Here is an 18703-nt window from a genome sequence, read left to right on the forward strand (position 1 = left end):
GCTCTCAACAGATCATACAAGGCATCTGTCAAGAAAGAAGATCCCGTCTCAATCTTGGCCACCTCTACATCTATAGAAGAAAGATCATCCGAGGATCTATCCAGGACTCTTTCCGCCCAGCGGAAGCAGGCTCTGGCCACCAGGGAACCACAAATAGCCACCTGCACAGCCAAAGAGGAGACATCAAAACTATTTAAGTAGAGAATCCAACCTCCTGTCCTGGACATCCCGAAGGGCTATTCCCCCGTCCATGGGAACCATATTACGCTTGGTAACCACCGAGACTACCGCATCGACCACCGGCACCTTAAGAAGAGCTTTGTCCACATATGGCACTGGGTAAAGGCGGGTCATCAACCTGGCTGGACAAAAAGCGGAGTCAGGAACATCCCACTGCGCCTTAATAATGTCCCAAATGTCTTGATGCACGGGAAAAGTTCTCCCTGAAGATCTGGTGTCTTTTACCAATAGGTCAACCTTGCGAACCTTGGGAGTCAGGTTTGGATGTTCCTCAAAATGCATAGTGGAGGAAACCAAGGAGGTGAGCTCCTGTAAGTCCTCCTTATGAAAAATCCTACCCACAGAAGGATCTTCTCCCTAGGGAAAGGGATCTGCAGCCAGATCCATAGGAACTGGGTCCTCCCAAAACTCCTCTGCTACGCCTTCCTCCTCTTCCAGGAAGGGCACATCCTGATCCTGGTCAAACAATGAATCCACTTGTGGATCCTAGCATCTAGGTATTTTTGAAGGAGGAAAAGACCTGGAGGACTCCCCTGCAACTTCTGCCCCAAGACTAGACTTCTTCATCAAGAACGCCTGGTACGTTTGGAGGACAAACTCAGGGGGAAATCCCCCTCCTGAGTCCCTCCAGACTGCACGAGAGACTGTCTCAGTTTCTTTCTGCCCTCCATAAGGCTGAGTATCAGAGGAGAGCTCATGCGCTGTAGTACCTGCAGCTGCAGGCAAGATGGCGGCCTTCCGCGCCAAATTCAACGAACCAGGGAGATCCGTAGCAGAAACGGAGGGCGCTGAGGCAGCCGCGACGAAACGGGAAGACGAAGAAGCAGGCGAGATTGCTGACGCCGATGGAGGAAGAGGCACTGAAGAGATGTCTAGCGCCGTACAGAACTTGCACGAGCCGAGAGCGCCTACTCCCCGGTGCTGACAAACAATGCAGCGCTTTAGCTTCTTCACCATAGCGGCACTCTCCCTGTCTTCAAAATAAACGCTTCGCGCCTTTTTTTTTTTTTTTTTTTAAATAAGCCGCCGCTGCCAAAACGCGAGGAAAAGGAAGAAGATTGTCTGAATAAAAAATCGCTCGTTAAGGCCTTGGAGCACTGTATTTTTCTTTTTCTTTTTTTTTAAAGAAACAACTGAGCGAGAAAAGTAAAACCCAAAAGAAATAGAGCAAAACGCAGCTGTCTGCTCGTTAGCGCTCTGGGAACAGAAAGACTTCTCCTTTTATTTTTTATTTTTTTTAAGGAAGAATGGCTGCCTCTCCCAAAGGCAAAACACCTTTCCACCAAAAGAGTAGCCCTTCCCAACTAAGTAACACCCTCATCGTCCCAGTCTCATCTGCCCGCAACCTCGGAGTCATCTTCGACTCCTCCTTCTCTGCGCATATCCAACAGATAGCCAAGACCTGTCGCTTCTTCCTCTATAACATTAGCAAAATTCGCCCTTTCCTCTCTGAGCACACCACCCGAACTCTCATCCACTCTCTCATTACCTCTCGCCTTGACTACTGCAACCTACTCCTCACCAGCCTCCCACTTTGCCACCTATCCCCCCTTCAGTCCGTTCAGAACTCTGCCGCACGCCTTATCTTCCGCCTGGACCGATATACTCATATCACTCCTCTCCTCAAGTAACTTCACTGGCTTTCAATCAGGTACCGCATACAGTTCAAGCTTCTCCTAATAACCTACAAATGCACTCAATCTGCAGCCCCTCCTTACCTCTCTACCCTCATCTCCCCTTACGTTCCTTCCCGTAACCTCCGCTCTCAAGACAAATCCCTACTTTCAGTACCCTTCACCACCACCGCCAACTCCAGGCACCGCCCTTTCTGCCTCGCCTCACCCCATGCCTGGAATAAACTCCCTGAGCCCATACACCAGGCCCCCTCCCTGCCCATCTTCAAATCCTTACTCAAAGCCCACCTCTTCAATGTCGCCTTCGGCACCTAACCACCATACTTCTATTCAGGAAATCTAGACTGCTCCAACTCGACATTTCGCCCATTAGATTGTAAGCTCTTTTGAGCAGGGACTGTCCTTTTTTGTTAAACTGTACAGCGCTGCGTAACCCTAGTAGCGCTCTACAAATGTTAAGTAGTAGTAAAGGGAGATGGGGAGGAAGGGGGGGAGGGACCCGGGGACACCCGAGTTTAACACCCCAGAGGCTGGAAATGAAAATAAATTCCTACCTGCCAAGCCTCTAATTTAGATTCCCCAGGCACAGAAGAGAGAGACTAATGGGCTCACCTCCTGCCTGCTGGAGACAGAAAACACTGAGACTAGGGTCACATGGCCAGGGCTCTTATTGGCTCTCTAGAGTCAGAATTTTCTCAGTCTCCACCTGCTGGAAGGCGTGCACAACACATCAGTCCAATCCTGGGCTAGTCCAGAGGGACGCTAAGGAAACCCTAATAACTCCAGCACCCAGATAGTTCTCCGCATTGATTCTTGAACACCTTCCTTTGATGTGCTCTTCACCACTCAACCAACCAAGTTGAGTGTGCACGTTTCCCTGTCTGCATAGCAACACTGCCAACTACTGCGAGGCATTTTGTGAACACTCTGGAAGCAGATGTGTGGCAAAAGGTAGGATGTGAAACTGATGCTTCCCTACTCGTGTGACCAAGACATAACTGTATACGGGTGTAAGAATGCTTCAAAGTCCAGAGAGCATAGCCAATCATTTGCCTGAATCATGTAAAACAAAATGCCAAGGGAAACCATCCTGAACTTTTGACCAGATATTTTTTATTTATTTTATTTTTGTTACATTTGTACTCCGCACTTTCCCCACTCATGGCAGGCTCAATGCGGCTTACATGGGGCAATGGAGGGTTAAGTGACTTGTCCAGAGTCACAAGGAGCTGCCTGTGCCTGAAGAGGGAATTGAACTCAGTTCCTCAGTTCCCCAGGACCAAAGTCCACCACCCTAACCACTAGGCCACTCCTCCACTCTGTTCAGGGCCCATAGTTCTAGGATGGGTTTGTTGCTGCAGGGGACAGGTGCAAAAACCCTGGGAATCCTGGAGAGGGTGGGCCAAAGGAATGAACCTATGCCTTTGAGGAGTAGTAAGGTTTCCTCTGACTACCACCTGAAAACCTTTGAGATATGGAGGTCGCAGAAAAAGTGGGCCAAGTGACTAAGATGCTCATTTTCAAAGCACATAGACTTACAAAGTTGCATACAAGTTTGTAAGTCTATGTATTTTGAAAATGAACCTCAAAGTTAGCAGCATGTTTTTTGATGAGGTCAGCAACCTCCTCATCACCAAAAAGATTATCACCTCGATAGGTGATATCAGTGAGTTTCTCCTGAACCGCAAGTTCAAGGTCTAAAATACGCAGCCAGGCAAGTCTGCACGAGCCAATACTTATGGCAGAGACTCTGGATGCCACATCAAAAGCATCACAGGTTGCCCAAGCTATGTGCTTTTGACACACATACTTGGCTATGTGCTCGCAGAGCTCAACAGCCAGTTCTGGAGCCAATGTCCGCAAATTCCGCCACCCTGAACACAAAGTTCTTTGAGTGAAATCTAATGTATTGCTGGTAGGCATGTATGTGGAAAATGAGCATACATCCCTGGTGTTGCGCCCTCCTACCTGGAAGCGCATGAGGGCGTTATTGGGGGGGGGGGTGTCCGGCAGCGGATGGAGGTGCGGAATCCATGTTCCAGCAGCGCAGTTCGGCAGGTGCCATTGTGGCACTGGAGGAAGGCTCCATCCCCGCGCGTCTCAACATGTCGGCTTGTTGGAGACGTCAGCAGTGTGCTTCCTTTTCTTCCGACTCCGCAGCTTCCTCGGAGTTTGGCAACTGCCTGCCCACCTGGCTGACTTCTGACTACGCTGCCTGCCTGGCCGATTTCAGTCCTCACGACCTGCTTGTATCACTCTCAGTTGACTTTTGTCTTTATTTTAGTGGCCTGCCCCTGTCCAGTATCATCTGTCCCCAGACACAGACTTTTCCTGACTGTGGACTAGTCCCACTGGTTGGCCGAACCTGTGGGCTTAACCTCTGGGGAACGGCAGTTGGTTGTGGTGGAGAACACAGGGGTTTGTTGGCAATCTATAGTTCTCTGGACTAGGACCTTGAACTCACCTTCAGCTCTCCGGGCAGACCAGTCCAGATTGCCAAGCCATGAGCTCTGTAGACAAACCTACTCTTCCAGACCTCGCCCAGGTGCTACAGCAACAACAAAATCAGTTACAACATTTCTCTGGAGTCTTGCAACACGTTTGTACTCAGCTGCTTTATGAGCATCTTCACCTACAGCTCAAGCTCCTGTGCTCCCGTCAGCTGCTCTGAAGCGTATACCGTATCCCCCTCGCTTTGATGGTACCCCACAAGCCTATAGAGTCTTTTTGAACCAGTGTCGAATGCATTTCTAACTACAGCCTGGAAATCTTTCCTCTGATTGAATCAAGATCACATATATTGTATACTTCCTTTCAAGCAGGACTCTATCCTCTACGACCTGTCTTTTTGACATGGTTTCGATTAGTTTTTGATGAACTGGGACAACCATTCTCTACGGCCATTGACTTACTGCATCTCTAACAAGGCTCTCTCACGATAGGACACTATGCCATTCAATTTCACACATTAGCTGCAGAGTTGAGACGGAATCAGGAGGCCTTAGCAGCTGTTTTGGAAAGGCCTTATGTAAGGAAGAATTAAAGATTACTTGGCCAATCGAGAATTTCCTACCACCTTAGATGAACTGATTTCCGTGTGTACTCGGGATTGATGTCTATTTCCAGGAGAGATGTCAAGAAAGGGAGGCCGCTCACAGGACTACATGCCTGGCATCTCGGAGTCAACGGTCCACCTCTCCAACTGGGCATCAGACAACTATTCCGGAGTCTTCTAAGGAACCTATGGTTGGAGGGGGCTACCGACTTTCTGACGAAAAAAGGGTCCGGAAGCGCAGAAACAAATTATGTTTGTACTGTGGTGAAGCAGAAAAATGAAGATACATACCTGTAGCAGGTATTCTCCGAGGACAGCAGGCTGAGTAGTATCACTGATGGGTTGTCGTCCGCGACGGCCCAGGAGACTGGAGTTTAAAAAGCTGAAAAACTTCTAGAAGCACGACGCACACGGGGACAACGCACCACACATGCGCAACTGACTTCCCGCCCGTGACGCCCACGTGCTTCCCTCAGTTATATAAAATGCAAACAAGAAAATAACTCCTACGGGGAGGAGGGTGGGTTGTGATACTACTCAGCCTGCTGTCCTCGGAGAATACCTGCTACAGGTATGTATCGTCATTTTCTCCGAGGACAAGCAGGCTGAGTAGTATCACTGATGGGTATCCCTAGCACCCAGGCTCACTCAAAACAATGAACATTGGTCAACTGGGCCTCGCAACGGCGAGGACATAACTGAGATTGACCTGAAAACAAACACAACTAAGTGAGAGTGTAGCCTGGAACAGAATAGAAATGGGCATAGGAGGGTGGAGTTGGATTCTAAACCCCAAACAGATTCTGTAACACTGACTGCCCAAACCGACTGTCACGTTGGGTATCCTGCTGAAGGCAGGATGTGAATGTGTGGACAGATGACCACGTTGCAGCCTTGCAAATTTCTTCAATAGAGGCTGACTTTAAGTGAGCCACTGACGCAGCCATAACTCTCACACTGTGAGCCGTGACATGGCCCTCTAAAGTCAACCCAGATTGGGCATAAGTGAAGGAAATGCAATCTGCTAGCCAACTGGATATGGTATGTTTCCCGATGGCAACTCCCATCCTGTTGTGATCAAAAGAAACAAACAGCTGGGTGGACTGTCGATAGGGCTTTGTCCGCTCCACGTAAAAGGCCAATGCTCTCTTACAGTCCAAGGTGTGCAACTTGTCCTTACTAGGGCGGGTATGTGGAGGGGGAAAAAATGTTGGCAAGACAATTGACTGGTTCAGATGGAACTCCGACACCACCTTCGGCAGGAACAGGGTGAGTGCTGAGGACTACTCTGTTATGATGAAATTTTAAATAAGGAGCATGGACTACTAGGGCTTGGAGCTCACGGACCCTACGAGCTGAAGTAACAACCACTAAGAAAATGACCTTCCAGGTCAAGTACTTCAGATGACAGGAATTGAGTGGATCAAAAGGAGGTTTCATCAGCTGGGTGAGAACTACGTTGAGATCCCATGACACTGGTGGAGGTTTGACAGGGAGGTTTGACAAAAGCAAACCTCTCATGAAACGAACAACTAAAGGCTGTCCAGAGATAGGCTGACCTTCCACACGTTGATGGTAAGCACTGATTGCGCTAAGATGAACTCTTATGGAGTTGGTCTTAAGACCAGACTCTGCTAAGTGCAAAAGGTATTCAAGCAGGGTCCGTGTAGGACAAGAGAAAGAATCTTGGGCCTTGCTGTCACACCAGACGGCAAACCTCCTCCATTTGAAAGAGTAAGTCCTTTTCGTGGAATCTTTACTGGAAAGCAAGCAAAACTCGGGAGACACTTTCTGAAAGGCCTAAAGAGACAATTTCTAAGTTCTCAACATCCAGGCCATGAGAGCCAGAGACTGGAGGTTGGGATGTAGAAGCGACCCCTCGTTCTGAGTGATGATGGTCGGAAAACACTCCAATCTCCACTTCTTCGAAGGACACGTCCAGAAGAAGAGGGAACCAGATCTGACGGGGCCAGAAAGGCGCTATCAGAATCATGGTTCTGCCGTCTTGTTTGAGTTTCAGCAGAGACTTCCCTACTAAGGGTATGGGAGGATAAGCATACAGAAGGCCTGTCCCCCAATGCAGGAGAAAAGCATCCGATGCTAGTCTGTTGTGGGCCTGAAGTCTGGAGCAGAATTGAGGGACCTTGTGATTGTTCTGAGTGGCAAAAAGATCCACCAAGGGGGTGCCCCACGCTCGGAAGATCTTGCAGACAACATCCATGTTCAGAGACCACTCATGAGGTTGCATTATCCTGCTCAACCTGTCTGCCAGACTGTTGTTTACGTCTGCCAAATACGTGGCTTGGAGAAACGTGCCATGCTGCTGCGCCCAAAGCCACATCCTGACGGCTTCCTGACACAGAGGGAGAGATCCTGTGCCCCCCTGCTTGTTGGTGTAATACATTGCAACCTGATTGTCTGAATTTGGATAATCTGATTGGAAAGCCGGTCTCTGAAAGCCTTTAGAGCATTCCAGATCGCTCGTAACTCCAGAAGGTTGATCTGAAGACCTGATTCCTGGATGGACCAAGCTCCTCGAGTGTGCAGCCCATCGACATGAGCTCCCCACCCCAGGAGGGATGCATCTGTCGCCAGCACCTTTTGTGGCTGAGGAATTTGGAATGGACGTCCCAAGGTCAGATTGGTGCGAATGGTCCACCATTGTAGGGAATTGCAAAAATCGGTGGAAAGATGAATGACATCCTCTAGATCCCCCGTAGCCTGACACCACTAGGAAGCTAGGGTCCATTGAGCTGATCTCATGTGGAGGCGTGCCATGGGAATCACATGAACTGTGGAGGCCATGTGACCGAGAAGTCACAACATCTGCCGAGATGTGATCTGTTGAGATGTTCGAGCTGAGGAGACTAGTGACAGAAGATTGTCTGCCGTTGCCTGGGGAAGATAAGCTCGAGCCATCCGTGTGTCCAACAGAGCTCCTATGAATTCCAGTTTCTGCATTGGGACAAGATGGGACTTGGGATAATTTATTACAAACTCCAGTAGCTCAAGCAGGTGAATAGTCATGCGCATGGACCACAGAGCACTTGCCTCTGAGGCGTTCTTCACCAGCCAATCGTCGAGATAAGGAAACACATGCACTCCCAGTCTGCTTAGTGATGCTGCGACAACTGCCAAGCACTTTGTAAAGACCCTGGGCGCAGATGCTAGACCAAAACGCAGTACTAAAAGTGCTGGGTCCCCAGACGGAATCGAAGGTACTTCCTGTGAGCTGGAAGCACCGAGATGTGAGTATAGGCGTCCTTTAAGTCCAGAGAGCATAGCCAATCGTTTTCCTGAATCAGTGGAAGAAGGGTGCCTAGGAAAAGCATCCTGAACTTTTCTCGAACCAGATATTTGTTCAGGGCCCTGAGGTCTAGGATGGGATGCATCCCCCCTGTTTTCTTTTCCACAAGGAAGTACCTGGAATAGAATCCCAGCCCTTCTTGCCTGGGTGGTACGGGCTCGACTGCATTGGCGCTGAGAAGGGCGGAGAGTTCCTCTGCAAGTACCTGCCTGTGCTGGAAGCTGTAGGACTGAGCTCCCGGTGGGCAATTTGGAGGTTTTGATTCCAGATTGAGAGCGTACCCGAACCGGACTATTTTAAGAACCCACCTGTCGGAGGTTATGAGAAGCCACCTTTGGTGAAAAAATATTAACCTCCCCCCAACAGGTAGATCGTCCGGCACGGGTACTTTTACCTCAACTATGCTGTTCTGGAGCCACTCAAAAACTCGTCCCCGGTTTTTGCTGGGGAGCCGCAGGGGTCGTCGGTGCACGCCGCTGACGGGAGCGGACCTCCTGGGAACAAGCCTGAACAGGCTGTCGAGAGGCAGGAGTGTACCTACGCCTGTTATAGGAATAGGGAGCACTCCTCCTCCCTCCAAAATACCTCCTAGAGGAGGAGGTAGTAGCAGAAGGCGTCCGGCGTGAGAGAGAGAATCCATAGCATCATGATGCTTCTTGAGGGTATCAACCATATCCTCAACCTTCTCTCCAAAAAGGTTATCCCCCCGGCACGGAACATCCGCCATTCGCTGCTGGGTCTTCTAATCCAGGTCCGAGACACGCAGCCATGAGAGCCTGCACATCACGATACCCTGAGCAGCTACTCGGGATGCGGCATCAAAAGTGTCGTAAGCTCCCATGGCAGGAATTTGCGACATGTCTTCCGCTGCCTGACCACCTAGTGAAAAGGTTCAGCGAGCTCAGGAGGAAGAGTGTCAACTAAACTGGACAGTTGCTTCACCGAGTTCCATAAGTGAATGCTCGTGTACAGCTGGTATGTCTGAATTTTGGCGACGAGCATTGAAGCCTGATACGTATGCCTCCCAAAAGAATCCAAGGTCCTAGACTCTCTGCCAGGGGGCACCGAAGCATAGTCCCTAGTAATCTTGGATCTTCTGAGAGCAGAGTCCACCACCATAGAATTGTGAGGAAGCTGGGCCTTCACCATCACAGGCTCACCATGGACTCTGTACTGGGGACTCAGACTTCTTGTTGACAACTGAATTAGAGAGAGGACGAGACCAATTCCGCAACATCACTTCCCTGAGTGTATTGTGCAGGGGGGCCGTTGTAACCTCTGTAGGTGGAGAAGGATAGTCCAGGACCTCAAACATCTCGGCCCTGGGCTCATCCACAGCCTCCATGGGAAATGGAATGTCCTTAGACATTTCCCGCACAAAAGATGAAAATGTAAGACTCTCAGGTGGAGATTGTCTGACTTCAATAGGCGGAGTAGGATCAGAAGGAAGCCCCTGGGAATCTTCCTCCGAAAAAAACCTGGGGTCTTCCTCCTCTTCCCATGAACATTCCTCCTCGGTGTCAGACAGAAGCTCACGAAGAGCAGCCCGAACCCGATCCTATCTCGACTTGGAGGATCAACGTCCTAGTGGAGGGTGTCGAGGAGTCAACCCCTGCCTGGACTCCAGCGAAGCTTCCTCCACCAACATCAAGGGGGAGTCAACCCAGGTGGTAGCCTGCTCTGGTGCCGCAAGCGGTACCGAGAACAGGGACCTCCTCACAGGGGATGGGCCAGGCAACGTCTCAGCAGTAGACGCAGGAGCCGCAAGCACCTCAGACACTGAAGCAGAACGACGGAGCCATATATCCAGAAGATCTAGAAGAAGGGCCCGGAGACGTTCATCGATAGCTTCCATCGGGAAAGGCTGTGGAGCCGGTACAGGAGTCGGTGCCAGAATCCGTTGGGGCTCGAGAGCCGGTACCGGGCTGCCTGACGACCTACACATTGGCACCTCCTGAATGGAGGGTGAGCGATCCTCCCAGCGCCGACGCTTCTCGGGTGCTGACTCCCTCGGCTCCCCGGAGCTCTTGGTACCGTGTCTTGAAGGAGATCGATGGCGATGCTTCTTCGCCTTCGCTCGACGCCCGTCATCGACACTTCTTGGTACCGAGGAGGACGTGGAATCCTCACACCTCCTCGGGGCCGGGTCCGACGAAGGGCGGTCCCGGGGGGCCTGCATAGCAGGAGGTCTCGAGACGGGCGGAGACTCGCTCGATGCCTCACTGCTCCCAGCTGTAAAAGGTCTTTCGGCAGCCATTACCTTATCTCTCGATGCTGTTTCCCTCGATGTCGACGCCCTCGGTACCAACGCCGTAGGACCGGGCCGATCAGAGAAAAGCTTCTCGCGCTGAGCCTCTCGAGCCACCTGGGTCCTTTTCTTCATCAACTTACACAACTTGCAAGCAGTTGGAAGATGATCAGACCCCAAGGCACTGGATACACCACGCGTGAGGGTCAGTACACGAGATGGCCCGGTTACAGCGAGAACAGCGCTTGAAGCCGCTGAGAGGCCTTGAGGACATGGACGGAAAAATAGCGTCTGCGAAATCAAAGGACTCAATGGTGCCTACTGAAAAAAGGCACAAAAACGGAAAAAGAAACACGGCCGAACGGCCTAAGGGCAGCCGCAAGCAAAAAAGAAAGGAAACTTGAAAAAGGGACAAAAATAAGAAAAAACTAAAGGAACTAGGTTTTTTTATTATTATTATTATAATTAAAAGATCGAAGAATAAAAGAATAAAGAAAAAGAAAAAACGCATAAACGCGACTCACAGTCTCCTGGACAATGAAGAGCACAGGAAAAAACCCAACTCTCGATCACAGAAAAAAAAAAGAGAACTGAGGGAAGCGCGCGGGCGTGAAGTCACTCGCGCATGCGCGTCGCACTTCTTCTAGAAGTTTTTAACCTTTTTAAGCTCCGGTCTCCTGGGCCGTCGTGGAAGACGACCCATCAGTGATACTACTCAGCCTGCTTGTCCTTGGAGAAACTTTGTAACCAAGTGCCTCCATAAGCAGGGAAACAAGCAGGTCTAAGGCCCTCTAGAGAAGTGACTTTAGGCCATCATCTATCTTCTTCCCTGACTTCCTTGTGTGTTTTTCCTGTACTCTTGCAATAGGCAGCTTGTCAAATTACTATCTCCACTCTTAATGACTCAGGAGCTGCGTGGAATTTCTTAGACGGGAAACTGGTTCAGTGTTTTGGGATTCCTACTGTACTCTTAGAATCTGCCCTTAAGATATCTTCTATTCAGGGGGAACACTTGCCTGGTCAGGTAATTATTTCTATGCCTCTTTCAGTGCAGATAGATGCTCTACATCATGAAACCATCCAGTTCATGTTACCCAAGTCTATGCATCCCATAGTCTTGGGTCCTCCTTGGCTACAACTTCATTCTCCGTGCATCGATTGGAAAAATAATGAAATGAAATCACAGCCTGAGGCTCCTCATGTTTTCATTTTTTTTTTTTTTTTACATTTGTACCCCGCGCTTTCACACTCATGGCAGGCTCAATGCGGCTTTTCATGCCTGACGTCTGTGTGGCTCTTTCACTCATGCCTGACATCTGTTTTGCCTCTGGTGACTACCTTGTCTGACGATCAATGACGATCATTCAGTCTTCCCAGGGTCTATCAAGACTTTAAAGATGTTTTCTGTAACATAGTAAATGACGGCAGATAAAGACCTGTACAGTCCATTCAGTCTGTCCAACAAGATAAACTCATTTTACATGGTATGTGAAACTTTATATGTATACCTGAGTTTGATTTCTCCCTGCTTTTCTCCGGGCACAGACTGTAAAAGTCTGCCCAGCACTGTTCCTATACTAAAAGTTCTGAAGCTAACATCTAAGCCCCTTAAAATTTACACTCCAGCCCATCCATGTCTATTCACTCACGATAAGGGCGTAGACCGTAGAAGTCTGCCCTGCACCAGTTTTACTCTCCAAATACCGGAATCACCACACAATCTCTGCAAAGATTCCGTAGACCCATTCCTTCTAAACAGGATTCCTTTGTGTTTATCCCATTCACGTTTGAATTCCATTACCGTTTTCATCTCCACCACCTCCCGTGGGAGGACATTCCACATATCTACCACCTTTCCGTGAAAAAATACTTCCTGACATTACTCCTGAGTCTGCCCCCCTTCAACCTCAATTCATGTCCTCTAGTTCTACCACCTTCCCGTCTCCGGAAAAGGTTAGTTTGCGGATTAATTACCTTTCAAATATTTGAACGTCTGTATCATGTTACCCATGTTTCTCCTTTCCTCTAAGGTGTACATGTTCAGGTCAGCAAGTCTCTCCTCGTACGGTTTGCAACCGCAAATCCCATACCATTGTAGCTTTTCTTTGCACCGCTTCCAGTCTTTTAACATCTTTCACAAGATGTTTTTTTAAGTCAGGAGAGAAAGACAACACTCGATCAGGCCCCACAGCCCCGGGTGACGAAGGAAAGGTAGGGGGAGACTGCGAGGCACCTGGCACCACCAGGTGTACACCAGAAGCTACAAACAGCAACTCAACCCCTGACTGTGCTAAACTACGCCCAAAGGACACCAGTAGCCAGATCAAACCACAGCTGCACAGAGATGTCCCTCCACCTGCTAGATAGAGAAAATACTGAGGTTTACTTGGCTGCACAGGTCCACATAGAGAGAACCTCCGAGGTTTGCTATATCTCCACCTGCTGGTAGAAGGACACAACCCACAAGTCTCTGGATTGATCTGTGGGACGCTATGGAAGTTGGACATTTTAGTCTGGACCTAATTCAATCACGACTAAGATATAGAAAGGCGCCCTAAATTACCAGGTGGCCACCAGAAGAATTAAGGCATGACCCCCCTCCCCCCCACCCCCAAAGAAAGAAACAGTACATACCAGCCTCTGGCAGCTTCAGATGTTATGGCCCGTCCTATTAGAGCAGCAAGCAGGTCCCTGGAGTACCCTAGTGGTTGGTGCAGTGTACTCTAGAGAAGGGGTCCCAAGCCCATATCTCACGTTAACTGTTACACTTGTGGTGGGAAGTGTGGGCCCTCTAAAACCCACCAAAAACCTACTGTAGACCACTACAATAGCCCTTATACCTACAGATGTCACTTATATGTAGTTACAGCAGGTTTTTGGAGGGCTTCTCATACAATATAAGGGGGGTAATGGTGAGATGTGTACCTGGGACCTTTTATGTTAAGTCCACTGCAGTGCCTCCAAGGGAGCCCCACTGCTCTGCTGAAATGTCTATGTGGGCAATCTACTAAAAATGCTGCCCCCCCCCCCCCCAAAAAAAAAAAAAGCATCCCAATGGCTTGTTTTTATGCCTTTTCCCCTTGGATGGCTTGGTTTCTTTCAAAAATGGTCACAAAAGTAAAATGCACCGAATGCAAAACATCTAATACAGATACATCTAAGAAATGGCCATTTTTGAAACAAAAAGACATTTTTCAGGTTCAAAAATGGTCGTGTTCACCACTTAATCAGATGTTTTCAGCAAACCCTCCAAAGTTGGATTTAATCATCATATCGAAAATGCCTTCACATCATTCATGTTCCTCTTTATCATAAAGTTCGAGGCAGATTCCAGACAAAAATATAACACAACAAAAAACATTACACAATGGTAATTAACTGGACAAATAAACAATAGCAGCTAAATAAACAGTTTCACAGCAACTACATATTAAGGACATTCCCTGTCTATAGAATATACTATGCTGTTCTTGAAGTTCCAGAGTTTTAGGACCGCTTCCCAGAATAGACTTATTTCTAGTCTCCTACACAAGTGAAATAATTTTGCTGCTGCAGCAGCACTAACCAGATGTCATCCCCCCCCCCCTCCAATACAGCTGACCATGTGGGACACACTCTGCTGCATACGACTGGTAGCGCTATAGAAGTGATTTATAGTAGTAGTAGTAGTAGTAGTCTGATACAAATGAAAGACAGCTTAAAACCTGATTACCCCTCCATTTTTTTAAAATTAAAAAAACATGCATTTTTAATTTGTTTCTGAGCCTAATGTCAACAAGAATTTTCTGGTGCGCCACCACTTTAAGCAGTCACCTATAAAAACATAAGAATAGCCATACTGGGTCAGAGCAATGGCCCATCTAGCCCAGTACACTGCTTCCAAAGTGGCCAATACAGCTCACAAGCACCTAGCAGAAACCCAATTAGTAACATTCCACACTACCAATTCCGGGGCAAGCAGAGGTTTTCCCCATGTCCATCTCAATAACAGTCTATAGCAGTGGTTCCCAAACCTGATCTTTGAGGCACCCCAGCAAGTCTGGGTTTCAGGCTATCCACAAGGAATATTCATGAGACAGATTTGCATGCACTGCCTCCAGAACATGCAAATCTCTCTCATGAATATTCATTGTGGATATCCTGAAAACCTGACTGGCTGGGGTGTCTCCAGAACCAGGTTTGGGAACCACTGGTCTATAGACTAAACCCAGATATGCTAACCGCTGTTACCACATCCACCAGCAGCAAGTTCCAAAGCTTAACTATTCTTTGAGTGAAAAAAATGTCCTCCTGTTTGTTTTAAGTATTTCCATGTAATTTCATTGATTGTCCCCTGATCTTTCTACTTTTGAAAGAGTGAAAAAAAAAAAATCAATTCACTTCTACCCGTTCTATACCACTCAGAATTTTATAGACCTCAATCAAATCCCCCCTAAGCAGTCTCTTTTCCAAGCGATACAGAAGCATTATATTCTTGAATATATATATATATATATATTTTTTTTTTTAATCCTTTTCCTAATAATTCCTAGCATCCTCTTTGCTTTTTTGGCTGCCACACAGCAGGCAGATTACAGCATACTGTCTACAATGACACCTAGATCTTTTTCTTGAGTGCTGACTCCTAAGGTGACCCTAGCATCAGGTAAATGTGATTCAGATTATTCTTCCCAATGTGCATCACTTTGCATTTTTCCACATTAAATTTCGTCTGCCATTTGGATGCCCTGTCTATGCACAAACACTGCTGGCTCTAAAGCAGAAATCAGGTAGAACAGCAGAAGTAGAGAAATTTATGACTAAAGTAATTATGAGCAGCAATGTTGTGGTGAAATAGGCCTAAGAACAATCATCAACCCCCCCCCCCCCCCCCCCCCCCACACACACACACACACACACACAAAAAAGCTCCATGGAGCTGCTGTATAGCTGCTGGACTTTACAAATTAATTCTACAGAAACATAGGATGCAAAAAAAAAAATTAGAACAGTGAGAACACAAAAGCTGCCGGCTGAGGAAAAGAGAAAATAAGACAGAAAGCTGAAAGCCGAGCAAGCTGCCAACAACATGCCACCAATCCAGGACACAGCAACTAGCTACAGGATGAAAAGAAAAAAAAAAAAAAAAAAAGCTATCAACGTTGTAGTTAAAGAGCACGAGACACCGCGCGGCCCTCTGCCTGCGCTGGGGCTTTCCAATTCAACAAACAAATAAATTGCAGCGGAAGCTCCAGTCGCTACACAAAAGCCAAACTCACCCTTCAAGCTGCGACAACCAAGACAGACCTGGCTCCTTTCCATACCTGCTTAACATGCCAGAAAAGGAAGAAAGGCGCACTCACACATGGGAAAGGGAGGGAGGGAGGTGAAGGATGCTGCCGTTTACCTTACAATAAAATACTACAATAGCAGTGCGAGAATCGAACCCTACCAAATGTGTACACGAGAGACGAGAAATCAAAGAACAGCTGAGAAGATGTAAACACAGCGAGCACGTGACCCCCCCCCCCCCCCCCAAACTGGCTCGACTGTGGTCGCAACGGCGTGACGACCAATGAGAATGGCATGAAAACATGAAGGAAGGGGGACGAATATGGGCTCTGACGTCACCAACTCCTCACCGGCCTACGGCTGTGGTGGTGCAGCTGTTTTCTGCCCCTCCCCCTCCCTTGCACTCAAATCAGTCAGACATCCAGCTGAGGGAGGGAACACAATAGGGTCTCCAAGCCCGCGCCAGCGGTATCTAGGGTATTGAGGTGCATTAAAAACCCCAAAACAGTATCGAAGTGGGGGCCTACCAGAAGGCGATTAAACAACGGAACAGCCACACTTCGGCACCTTCTTCCTCTCTCGATTCGTCTCCAGAAGTTGTTTTGATTCCAACACATTGGAAGTAAACCTTTTACTGCCCTCCCCCTCTTTACCTTATCTCTATACGTGTATTTCTTAGTAAGTGTTCATCTACAGTTTGTTCCAATTCTTGCAGCCGCTACTTTTTCACACACCCCCCCCCCCCCCAACAAAAAAAAAAAAAAAGACGTTTCTGGCTCGTAAACACATTATTTTGCTTTCTATTGGACAAGCCCTTCAAGCTGGCACACTTCAAGATAAGAGTCGACGACTCTGAATTTTGCTACAGGTTAAAAGCATATTTCCCACTTGCCTGGATAACAACAAAGCTCAGTGGGAACTGATATCCTGCAACGTTCCCTTCTCTTTCGGGGTGGCAGAAAGCCCAGACTTGGAGGGGGACTCCTTTAATCCTGAGGACTAGGGGGGAAAGGAATATACTACAAAACTATTGCTTTAAATGTAAAATGGATTAACAAGTAACACTGAATTAGCCTGGATTTCAACTAATAATCGTTTCTAGAGGAGAAGGGGGGGTATCTAATGGTTGGAGGAAGAGTCTGAAAAGCAGGGAAGCCCTCTGGCAACAGCGAAATAGTTACTGTATCTGCATGTAACTCACTTTGAGCTATCCCTTTCGTCCTTCTGAAACATATAATTTTTTTTTTCTCTTTACAGAGGCCTTGTTAATTATTCAGTGACTGAGTACACTGTGGTCTTCATAATTAAACTCAATCATAATAGAACCAATTCCTCCAGAAACCAATCCTGTACAAACACAGAACAGATAAAAGTTGTAGCTTGTTCCTTTCCAGAAGCACATACTGTGTGAGGTGTTTTCTTCATTTTACTGAGATTTATATAAGCAAAATCAAATGTGAGGCTGTCACACAAGATCAACCCCCCCCCCCCCCAAAAAAAAAATAAATATATAAACTGAAAGAAAAGTAATGCATATCAAATACCACGAGACACCCTTAAAACAGGATACCAAATAATGTAAATAATGCCTCCAAACACTTAAGCCCTGAAGCATATGTGGCAATACAATTTCATAGTCTTACTAAACAAGAAACTAAGCATACTTTGGAATATACATATTTTATTGTGAGATTAAGTTCATCCAGGAGTCTAATTACATTAGTTATAAAAACTGAAATCCTGACTGGCTGTGTAAGCCCTAAGGAATCAGTTGAGAAGCACTGCCCTAGAATACCAATACTATACTTGAGGCTTGTGCAGTTTGCAGTTTCAGTGGCACAGGGACTTAGTTTGATCAAGACCACTATTCTGGGTCCTAGGCAAACATATGTGACCACCAGTGCGTTTTTTCTAGCGAAAAATGTGCTGGTATTCAAATGCTAGGCCACCCTTCAGGGGCGGGGGTGATCACTGGGGGATCCACCCAGGGCCGTACCTAGGGTCTCTGGCGCCCCCTGCAGACTATCAGTTGGCGCCCCCCCCCCTGCAGACTATCAGTTGGCGGCGGCCCTCCCCCCCCCCCCCCCCCCCCCGTGAAAATGATCGCTCACCACTTGCCACACTGACAGGAATTGTCAGCAATATTCTTAGAAACAAATTGCTATACATTGCAAAATAAGATAGCAGATGTAAATTCTCATCTGGACATATTCCAAACACTAAAATGAAAATAAAATGATTTTTTTCTACCTTTGTTGTCTGGTGACTTTCTTTTTCTGATCATGCTGGCCCAGTATCTGATTCTGCAGCTATCTGTGCTCTTAACTCCGTTTCCAGGGCTTCCTTTCCATTTATTTCTTTCCTTTCCTCCTTTCTTCTTCATTTCTGGTCCTCAGCTTCTGCCTATTTTCTTCATCCATGTGTAGTTTTTCTCCTCTCTTCCTTTTCCCTCATTTCATCTCCTTCATCTCTCTTTCCTCCCCTCTACGTCCAGCAATTTCTCCTCTTTCCCTGAGCCCTGCCCTCCCATCCCATCCATGCTCCTCTGTCCCCTGCCCCCTCCATTCATCCCTATCCAGCAATTCCCCTCTCTCCCTGAGCCCTGCCCTGCAATCCATATCCATCCATGCCCATCTGTCCCCTCCATTCATCCCTATCCAGCAATTCCCCTCTCTCCCTGAGCCCTGACCTGCAATCCATATCCATCCATGCCCATCTGTCCCCTCCATTCATCCCTATCCAGCAATTCCACTCTCTCCCTGAGCCCTGCCCTCCCAATCCATGCCCATCCATGCTCCTCTGTCCCCTGCCCCCTCCATTCATCCCTTTCCAGCAATTCCCCTCTCTCCCTGAGCCCTGCCCTCCCAATCCATGCCCATCCATGCTCCTCTGTCCCCTGCCCCTCCATTCATCCTTTTCCAGCAATTCCCCTTGCTCCCTGAGCCCTG

General features: G+C 48.0%; 1 protein-coding gene across 7 annotated transcripts in view; it reads right to left on the minus strand.

The window, feature by feature from the left end:
• The window catches only part of PCMTD1 (protein-L-isoaspartate (D-aspartate) O-methyltransferase domain containing 1), a 217769-nt gene that overhangs the window by 169617 nt on the left and 29449 nt on the right, over nt 1-18703 (minus strand). Inside the window, exon 1 of one of the 7 annotated variants that reach the window (XM_030214321.1) lies at nt 16409-16470. The exons of 3 other annotated variants lie outside the window; for them this stretch is intronic. The gene's annotated coding sequence lies outside the window, so the exon portion shown is untranslated. Of the gene's footprint in view, nt 1-15742; nt 15849-15870; nt 15988-16408; nt 16471-18703 lie in introns of those variants that run through there. 3 more of the 7 variants (XM_030214311.1, XM_030214337.1, XM_030214329.1) reach the window with 3 other exon arrangements.

This window comes from Microcaecilia unicolor, chromosome 1 (assembly GCF_901765095.1).
Source record: "Microcaecilia unicolor chromosome 1, aMicUni1.1, whole genome shotgun sequence".
Classification (NCBI taxonomy): domain Eukaryota; kingdom Metazoa; phylum Chordata; class Amphibia; order Gymnophiona; family Siphonopidae; genus Microcaecilia; species Microcaecilia unicolor.